Here is a 10,412-nt window from a genome sequence, read left to right on the forward strand (position 1 = left end):
ACAGAATTTGGCAACCACTAAACTTTATTACCTTGTGAAATTTCTTGAACAATGATTGGAATAGGAATGCCAGAGTACGAATCACCATCGATGTAAACTTCATTTGACAAAAAAGTTGGATGATCAATCAGCCACTACAAACAGTTAATAATCACTGTAACAACTAATCTTTTGTCTACCAACAGAGCAGAAAAAGGTGATGATTGTGAAATAGAGAAACGAAAGAACAGGATGAACACCTTTCTTAGAAATTAATGGGCCTGGTGAACAAGTATCCAATCACTTCCATGAGCAGCAAACTCTGTTGTGGAGCGACGGAGTTGGCGCAACGAAGATCGCTGCAACGGAGGCTACGGCATGGCTTAATCGCGGAACAGAATCGATTCGCACTCTGAACTTAGGTTTTTGATGGAGCTGGCGCAACGAAGACCGCGGGACGGAGCTGGCACGACGGAGCTGGTGCGACGGAGACAGCGCGACGGAGCTGGCGTGACAAAGATCGCTGCAACGGAGGATACGACATGGCTTAATCGTGGAGCAGAATCGATTGGCACTTTGAACTTAGATTTTCGAGTGAAAGGGAAAGATTCATTACTTTACTTTTCTAACTTGGGAGGGAAGACGTGACTTCATTTGAGAAAAATGTTGTTCCTACTGAATACAAACGTACCCAAGAACACAAGTTAACTCGGACCAATGACTAACTAGATGCGCGCGTCCACCTACTAGAACCTGAGTGTCTTCTCCCAAGCGCCTGAGTGTCCTCTCCCAGGTGCCTGAATGTCTTCTCCCAGGTGCCTGAATGTCTTCTCCCAGGTGCTTGAGTGTCCTCTCCTGATGAAGGAGTCTACTGGTGGGGGGCCTGCAAAGTCACTCCGACGCTCAAGTTAGTGTCAGAGCAATAAATGACTACAATAGTAAAAAATACCATGGCCTCTTTACCTCGTGAACAGTGCCTTTTATACTACTTTAATGGGCCAAACCCTATGGGCCTAGGGTTTCCGCTGCCTGGTAGGTTTAAGTTTCACTAATTGCGTTTAATTACTCTTAATAACTTATCATTCCTAATTTCTCCAACACTTACCGCAGTTCACTTGGTAGAGGTTATTACGACTCCTTCATTATTCGTGTGTTATAGAATCTCCTGTGCCAGAGTATATTCGGACCTCATATTGGTACATTTCGCATGCTGGGGCGTGCCTACTTAGAAGTATCCCTTCCCCCCAATATGTACACTAGTCCCCCAAGAGTTGAGACTAATATGTTGAGAACTCTTCACATTATTATGCTTTGAGCAGAGGCGACTTCGGCTATAAGAATTTATGTGGCGTTGGACATACTTGCTTAAGTGGTAGCAGAGAAATTTTTTGCATGCGTATGCTAGTGGTTTCTCGTGCCAATGCATTTTGGGGAATGGAAAAGGCAGCATTACTTTAATGGGCCTGGGCCTTGTCATGATGTGATGTTGCCTTGGGAATTGTGACAGGCGTTGCCTGCTGGTCGTTGGATCATTTTGATCGAACGGATGTCACGCATGTTGCACTGTGCTCATTGCTCTGCTATAAATAGGGTAATTAATGATAAGTTATTAAGAGTAATTAAACGCAATTAGTGAAACTTAAACCTAACAGGCAGCGGAAACCCTACGCCCATAGGGTTTGGCCCATTAAAGTAGTATAAAAGGCATTGTTCACGAGGTAAAGAGGCCATGCTATTTTTTACTATTGTAGTCATTTATTGCTCTGACACTGACTTGAGCGTCGCAGTGACTTTGCAGGCCCCCCGCCAGTAGACTCCTTCATCAGGAGAGGACACTCAGGCACCTGGGAGAAGACATTCAGGCACCTGGGAGAGGACACTCAGGCGCTTGGGAGAAGACACTCAGGTTCCAGTAGGTGGACGCGTGCATCTAGTTAGTCATTGGTCCCAGTTAACTTGTGTTCTTGGGTACGTTTGTATTCAGTAGGAACATTTGGCGCCCACCGTGGATCTCTTTTACGGCTTGAGACGTCTCGTTTGTTTGTGAAGCTTGGCAAGTATGTCCTCGTCCTCATTGTCTGATAAGTCAGCCTCTAGGATTCACTCAGATAGGGTAGGGACGTCCTCGGCCCAACCCTCTAGTAATAGCACCTCCTCTGACGAGGAGAGCTTATCGGACATTCCTCTACGGTCTGGGTATGAGTGGGTTGATAGCATTGTGCGTGAGTATTTTTCGAAGTACAAATGGTCTTCCTCTATTCGCAGATTTGCCGAGGCATATGCGATTTTAGATGAGGATAGTCTTGACGAAGCCGTGTCCTTAGACCGAGTTGGTCGTGTAGATAATGCTTGCCATGGGCGAGAAGGTTACTCAGATGAGTTTTTTTATATGTATGCGGTGTTGTTTACAAATTTGCATGTTCGATTACCGTTCGACGAGTTCACTATTGGGGTGTTGAGGATTTTAAATGTGGCTCCGTCGCAGTTACATCCTAATGCGTGGGCTGCTTTACAAGCTTTTAGATTTTTGTGTCAGATTTTAGGTTTGAAACCATCTCCAGCCGTGTTCTTGCATCACTATAGCACTAGACCTAAGGAACCTGTGAGGTGGTTATCGTTGTTTGGACAACCTAGGATTGGTTTACTCGCCCCATATTCGTCCTCCTTCAAAAATTACAAGAACACTTTCTTTAGGGTTGTAGTTAACCCTGTTGGTCGCTCTTACTTCTTTGATGGTGACACTCCCAAATTTCCCTTTTATTGGACGCGTAATCCCCTGCATTATGATGAGTGGCCCCGGACTATGATGTCAGCCGAGGACTGCGAGGTTCTTAATTTGCTTGATTCACTTCCTCGGCGGCTTCCTACTAAGCGTATTGTGGCTATACTGAGTTCTCCTCGTCCTCGCAGGGACATGTTGGGTATGTGCGAATTTTTCATACACACACTATGTGTTAACTTGTCTTACTTTGTTTTTGTTTGCACCAGCTTTGATGGCGTCGCATGAAGGTGTTGGTGCAGGTCAGAAAAGTCGTTTTCACTTACTTCGCGAAAAACTGAATGAGCGGAAGAAAGGTGGAGACAACGCTCCAGGGACAAGCTCTGCCACCCAACCCAAAGGTGCTATAGGTGTTGGTAGTCCTCGGCCTCCTCCTGCAGCAGAGAAAAGGAAGAGAAAGACTGCTCAAAAGGATGCAGGTTCGTCGGGCTCTCCCTCCCCAAAGCGCAGCCGCGTGTCCGGGGATGCCTCTTACCAACGTTTGATGGGGGCTGAAATGCAAATATATGATGGGATGAGTATTACTATATCCCAGGAGGAGGCTAATTTGATTACAGAGTCGCCACTGCCAATCCTCATGAAAGCCTTCGCAGAGTTTCAGTCGCGAGCTTTAGTTATAGGGAGACACATGGGCCACGAGCTGATTAAAGTGGGCCAGACAGAAGATCTTGAAGCCGAAGTTGCTTTGCTGAAAAAGCAACTTCGAGTGGCTAATACGGAGAAAGACAAATTGGCGGGGGAGGTGAGTGATGTCCAGAAGCAGCTCCAACAGGCTATTGGTGACAGGAAGTCTTGGCGTAATCGCTGCCTTGAAGCTGAGGAGAAGTTGAAGAAAAGTTCTGAAGAAGCATTGGCCTTGAAACACTCCCTTGACGAGATGAAGACTGCCCATGCCGAGTTAGACAAGGAAGTTTGGGAGTTGCGGGAAGGTGTCGTGGAAGAGCATGAGCTTGGCTTCAGGAAGGCCTTGCGTCAAGCAGCCCTCCTTTTTGACATTCCCGCGGATGATGATCAGTTTGATGTGGGGAAGGATGTATATCAGAAAGCGTTGGTGCGAATTGAGGATATTCCTGTTATCTCGGATCAGGCTGAAGATACCCCGCCTACTCCTACTGTCGAGGACACTAAAAGGTCGAGGGATGGAAATGTAGATGGTGCGGGTGATAGGGACTGATGGCTGGCTTTTGGCATGCGTATTTTGTTTTGGGTTTGCATTAGTTATATACGTCATTTGTGATGCCCCAATAGTTGTAATATTTTTTGAGAAACTCTACCTTCCCTTTTTATTGCTATATACCCCGACATTACAAAGGTTGTAATATTTTGATGTGCCCTTAGGCAATCTTTTATTGTTTCGCTTGTGTATAATGTTTCTATGCCTGAGATCGTGCATTTGCTTTCGTTTTATTAAGATTAATTCGGCTTGTATATTACATGCTATATAGTCGACCTTAGTTGGCTTATGGTTTCCAACAGGGACTTACAGCAAGTAGATGATGTCTTTTGGAAGACATGTCGACCTTGGTTGACTAAGGTTGTCAACAGGGAATTTTTGAGGGTGGAGCGTTCTCTCCATAAAGATCTTGCGTCGACCTTATTTGATTAGTATTATCAACAGGGACTTAGTTTTTGCTGGAACTATTAACTAATTGGACATAGATATAACTTAATCTTTTTCATTGATATTGAGCCTCGTTAAAACCTTTCCGGCCCAAACCCTACTTAGGGAAAAAGACCGGAATAGGAAATAGTACCCTTGATTACATCGTTAGCTGTAGTAAAATTTTAAGTGTGTTACATTCCACGTCCTGGGAACTGGTGTCCCACATAGATGCTACAGCCTATATGCTCCTTTACCCTCGTCTGCGGTGACTCTAAACGGGCCTTCCCAATTTGCTGAGAATTTTCCCTCTACCTTCCTTGCATTACTGTTCATCCGCCACACTAAGTCGCCTGGGTGGAATTTTCTAGGTTTTACCTTAGAGTTATATCTTCGCAACATTCTTATCTTAGCAGCTGCTTCTTGAATTTTAACATGTTCTCTATTTTCTGGTAGGAGGTCTAGATTATTTGCTAGACATTGGGCATTGGTGGCTTCTCATAATTCTGCTGACGAAGAGACGGCTCGCCTATTTCCACCGGTATCATGGCATCTGTTCCATATGTGAGGCTGTAAGGCGTTTCCTTGGTGGCAGATTGTGGCGTGCAGCGGTATGCCCAAAGTACTTCTTGCAATTGCTCCGGCCACAGTCCCTTTGCTTGGTCCAGCCTTTTCTTTAACTCTTAAGATAACTTTGTTGGCTGCTTCTGCTTGACCGTTGCCTTGCGGGTGTTCCACTGAGCTAGTTACATGCTTGATGTGCAATCCCAGGTAGAAGTCTTTGAGTCCAGCATCGGTGAATTGCTTCCCATTGTCAGTAATTATGGTGTGCGGAATTCCAAAGCGACAAATGACATTTCTCCAGACAAACTTTTGCACTTGCTGTGCTGTGATGGTTGCCAATGGGTCGGCCTCAATCCATTTTGTAAAATAATCTACAGCGACCAACAGAAACTTGACTTGCCCCTTTCCAGGGGTGAATGGGCCCATTTAGCAAAGGGCCATGGGGAGGAGATGATGTGCAGTTCTTCTTGCTTGACATGGGATATGTTCCCGTGCTTCTAGCATGGTATGCAGCGTTTAACAAAGCTGGTGACGTCTGCCATCATGGTGGGCCAGTAGTATCTGGCCCTTAATATTCTTGTTGACATTGTTCTGGCACTGGAATGGTATCCGCAAATGCTCTGGTGTAGTTCTTTCATAACATATTCCGCTTGCTCTATGTCAATACATTTCAGTAAAGGGGTGGTGAATCCCCTCTTGAATAATTTGTCTCCGACTAGGGTATATCGCGCTACCTTCCTCTCCCAATCCTTTTCTGGGTGGTCAGGTTTGCTTCCAATTTTTAAAAAATGCACAATGGGGGTTCTCCAATCTGATGATACTTCTACAGTGTGACATTCAGGTGTGCTGGTAGATGGGGCAGTTAATTCCCTTTGCAGGATGGATTTGTACTTACTTCCCTTTACTTTTTGTGCTAGCCAATTTTGACAAAATATCAGCTCTTATGTTACTTGCTCTGGGCACATGCTCAATCTTATATTCCTCGAAACCTTGTAGTATGTTTGTTACTATGTGATAGTACTGGAGTAGAAGTGGGTCTTTAACTTGGAACTCTCTAGTCAGATGTCCAACTGTTAATCTTGAGTCTGTACGGCATATGATTCTGGTTACCCCCATTTCTCTAGCAAGTGTCAATCCTGCCACCATTGCTTCATACTCCGCCTGATTATTTGAGACTCTGAATTTGAAACGAAGTGATTATTCCAAAACTATCTCGTTGGGTCCTTCTAGTACTATTCCAGCTCCTCCTCCTCGGATGTTAGAGGATCCATCGATGTGTAGCGTCCACCAGATGGTTGCTGAATCTGCTTCATGTTGTAACTCAACAGCGAAGTCTGCTAGGCATTGGGCCTTGATGGGTCCTCTGGGCTCATACTGAATTTCATATTCTGAGAGCTCTACTGCCCAAGCGGCCATTCTACCGGCAAGGTCTGGCTTCCTCAAAATTTTGTGGACAAGGTGATCCGTTCGAACAATAATGCGGTGATTCTGAAAGTATGGCCTCAGACGTCGTGCTGTAATGAGTAAGGATAGCGCCATCTTCCCCACTGTTTGGTATCTGGTCTCTGCGTCTTGGAGTGTTCGACTTACGAAGTATATTGGGTACTGCTCCCGTTGTCTTTCTTGAACTATCGCAACACTCACAGCGTCTTCGGTTGCAGCTAAGTAGATTATTAAAGGGAGTGAGGTGTCGGGGCGTTGGAGGATGGGGGGTGATGTTAGGGATTGCTTGATGCTGTTAAAACTCTCCTCGCATGTCTCATCCCACTGGAATCGGGTCGTTTTCTTCAATAACTTCAGGATTGGCTTGGCCTTTTCTGCAAGCTTAGGCATGAATCTACTGAGAACAGTTAATCTTCCCATTAGCCGCTGAACTTCCCTGAGGTTTTTTGGGCTATTCATGGTGGATATTGCGTCACACTTTTTCAGGTTTGCCTCAATCCCTCTATGTGTTAGGATAAACCCGAGAAATTTTCCGCCATCCACCCCAAATACACATTTCTCCGGATTAAGCCTCATATTGTTGTTGTTTAACGTGGCGAATACTTCTACCAAATCCTTGATGTGTTGTTCTACAAAATTGGACTTCACCACCAGATCATCAACATATACTTCCAAATTTCTACCTATCATTCCTTTGAACACCCTGTCCATGAACCTTTGGTATGTGGCCCCTGCATTTTTCAGGCCAAATGGCATAACTTCATAATAAAAGTTTGCCTCTTCAGTAATGAAAGCTGTCTTTAACTTATCCCTGGGATCCATTGGGATCTGGTGATATCCGGAGAAAGCATCTAAGAAACTGAGAATTTGATGGCCAGCTGCTCCATCTACCAGTCAATCAATGTTTAGGAGTGGATAGGCATCCTTTGGACAAGCTTTATTCAGATCTGTATAGTCGGTGCACATACGCCACTTGCCGTTGGGTTTTTTGACAATAACTACGTTTGCCAGCCATGTGATGTATTGCGCCTCCTGGATGAATCCAGCTTGCAATAGTTTGGTTGACTCTTCCCTCGCTGCTTTTCTTTTTTCTTCCCCCAACTTTCGTTTTCTTTGCGCCACAGGCTTTGCTTCCTTAAACGTTGATAACCTGTGGCACACGATGTCAGGACGTATGCCTGGTAAGTCCGAAGTGGTCCAGGCAAAAGATATCTTATTGTGCGTTAGCACTGCTGCTAACACTTCTTTTTCTGCCTTCTGTAGGGTAGACCCTATCTGCAAATATTTTCCATCCCCAATAGGTAAGACCTCAGTTCCTCCTATTGGCTTTACGCACTCCTCGCCCTCCATTTTGGGGTCTAACTCTTGAATGGATGAACTATCTTCTGACGTGACCTTCTCAACGTTGTTCGACGAATGCAACTTTCGCGGATTTGGCAGGCTAGCAATGTAGCACTCACGCGCTGTTCGTTGATCGACGTGGATTGTGACTATATCGCCGGACAGAGATGGAAATTTCATGGCTAAATGTGGGATGGAAACGATGGCTCCTAATGCGTTCAAGGATGGCCTCCCCAATAACACGTTGTAAGAGGTATTGGCATCTAACACCAGATACCGAATGGATATAGTTTTGGTAAGCTGTCCTTCACCAAAGGTGGTGTATAAATCCACGTATCCTCGCGTTTGCACCCTTTCTCCTGAAAATCCTACAATTTCATCTACGAACGGCAACATTTGTTGTTCCGGTATTTGCAACTTCTTAAACGTTTCCCAGTAGAGTATGTCTATTGAGCTTCCCTGGTCAACTAATACTTTCTTCACCGCGAAATTTTCAATTTCGACAGTGATCACCATGGGATCGTCTTGCTTGGGATCTATGGCTTTGAAAATCGTCGCTTGTAAAAGTGATGAGGGGCATGTTTCTCCTGATGGGAGCTGATACCGCATTGACAGATTGCACGACTCTTAAATGTTTTTTGCGAGCTGTAGTGGTGCTGCCTCCGCCAACGAATCCTCCGAAGATTGTATTAATAGTTCCTCGCAAGGGAGGTCTGTGTCTTTACTGACGGTCTCCTCTTTCTTCTCCTGATTCATGTCGATCTGACGTTCTATGGTTATCCCGCAGGTTGGGTTCTCTTCGGTTGGTGGTCTCCTTACGACATGATTCATATCTTCTCGTTTCGCCTGCTCTGTTTTCATTTCCGCGTACTACAAAGCGCTGGAGGTGTCCAGCTTGGATGAGCTCTTCAATCTTGTCTCGCAGGGCCGTGCATTCCTCAGTTGAATGTCCGAAATTCCCGTGATATCTGCACCGTCGCGTGGTGTCAGCGTTTGGAGGTGTATTAGCCCTTCTAGGAGTACTTAAGAGGTCAGTGTGCAGGGCTTCTTCAAGTACCCTTGACCTTAAGGCATTCAAAGGTGTGTACTTAGCAAATCGCTGGGCTCTTGGATGGGCAGGTGGCCTTGCTGGGGCTTTACGCGCCCCCTCCTTATCAACCCTTTTGTCGGTCGCGCTATCCTCGGTAGCGACTTTGTTTTTAAAATCTTTTAGCTCTTCCATGCGCATATATTTGGCTGCTCTTTGCCTTAACTCTGCCATACTAGTTGTTGGCCTCTTGCACAGGCTATCAGTGAATGGTCCGCTTCGCAATCCGTTAATCATCTGGTGGAGGGCTACCTCTGGGCTCAAGTTATCAATGTTAAGGGTTGTTTTCCCAAAGCGTTCCATGAACGCTCTGAGGGGCTCTCCCCTTTCCTAGCGCATGTTTATGAGGGCAAGAGATGTGAGGTTATGTGGTCGTGACGTGGCAAATTGCGTTTCAAATTGAGTCGTTAAAGCATCGAAATAATCGATGGAAAAGGGAGCTAGGCGAGTGAACCAGCTGAGGGCTGCTCCCTTAAGTGAAGTGGGGAAGACTTTGCAAAGAATCGTGTCGTCTGTGGTGTACAGGCCAACCTGTGTGAGGTACACATGTCTATGCTCATCAGGGTCTGTTGTGCCATCATACCTATCGATGACCAAGGTTTTCCATCCAATAGGCAATGGTGTCTCCATTATCCCATCGATAAAAGGGTGCTTGCGCGCATTTTTTTGCACTGCGGAGGTATTAGCTGTTCCCATAGTTTGGGGGTTCTGCGCACTTTCTTTGACAGTTTCGGTGCGTTGCGCACTGGCTGGAATGTAGCTTGAGTTTTGCTGGGGCGTGGTTGTTCTCCTTCGCCTTCGTTGTTGCTTTCTAGCTTTCGTTTGATACTGGCATTTTCAGCTCGGAGCTCTGCGAGTTCTTGTTGTATGGCTCGCATGATTGCCATCTGACTGCTTTCCGCTACTTGTCCTTCTTGTCTGTTGCTTGTCATGTTTCTAGTAGACACCATGTGCATAAATTTTCTTCGGCCCCACGGTGGGCGCCAAATGTTCGTACTGAATACAAACGTACCCAAGAACACAAGTTAACTGGGACCAACGACTAACTAGATGCACGCGTCCACCTACTGGAACCTGAGTGTCTTCTCCCAAGCGCCTGAGTGTCCTCTCCCAGGTGCCTGAATGTCTTCTCCCAGGTGCCTGAGTGTCCTCTCCTGATGAAGGAGTCTACTGGCGGGGGGCCTGCAAAGTCACTCTGACGCTCAAGTCAGTGTCAGAGCAATAAATGACTACAATAGTAAAAAATAGCATGGCCTCTTTACCTCGTGAACAATGCCTTTTATACTACTTTAATGGGCCAAACCCTATGGGCCTAGGGTTTTCGCTGCCTGGTAGGTTTAAGTTTCACTAATTGTGTTTAATTACTCTTAATAACTTATCATTCCTAATTTCTCCAACACTTACCGCAGTTCACTTGGTAGAGGTGTCTCCTCCCCCAAATGCCGAGGCTTCAAGAGTCTTAGAATAAATAAGAATATCATCTATAAAGACAACTACAAAACAATCTAAAAAGGGACAAAAAATTCTATTCATATAATCCAGAAATATTACAAGAGCATTGTTACACCAAAAGGCATCACTTGGTATTCATAATGACCATATCTAGTTCTAAAAGCAGT

At 45.5% G+C, this 10,412-nt stretch overlaps 1 pseudogene; it reads right to left on the reverse strand.

The window, feature by feature from the left end:
* Positions 1-6,119: 6,119 nt before the first annotated feature.
* LOC146886383 (uncharacterized) lies at positions 6,120-9,489 on the reverse strand (annotated as a pseudogene).
* Between the last annotated feature and the right edge of the window lie 923 nt (positions 9,490-10,412).

The sequence above is a fragment of the Vigna unguiculata genome, chromosome 5 (genome assembly GCF_037176805.1).
Source record: "Vigna unguiculata cultivar grain cowpea cultivar isolate G323 ecotype 2 chromosome 5, ASM3717680v1, whole genome shotgun sequence".
Taxonomy (NCBI): Eukaryota; Viridiplantae; Streptophyta; class Magnoliopsida; order Fabales; family Fabaceae; genus Vigna; species Vigna unguiculata.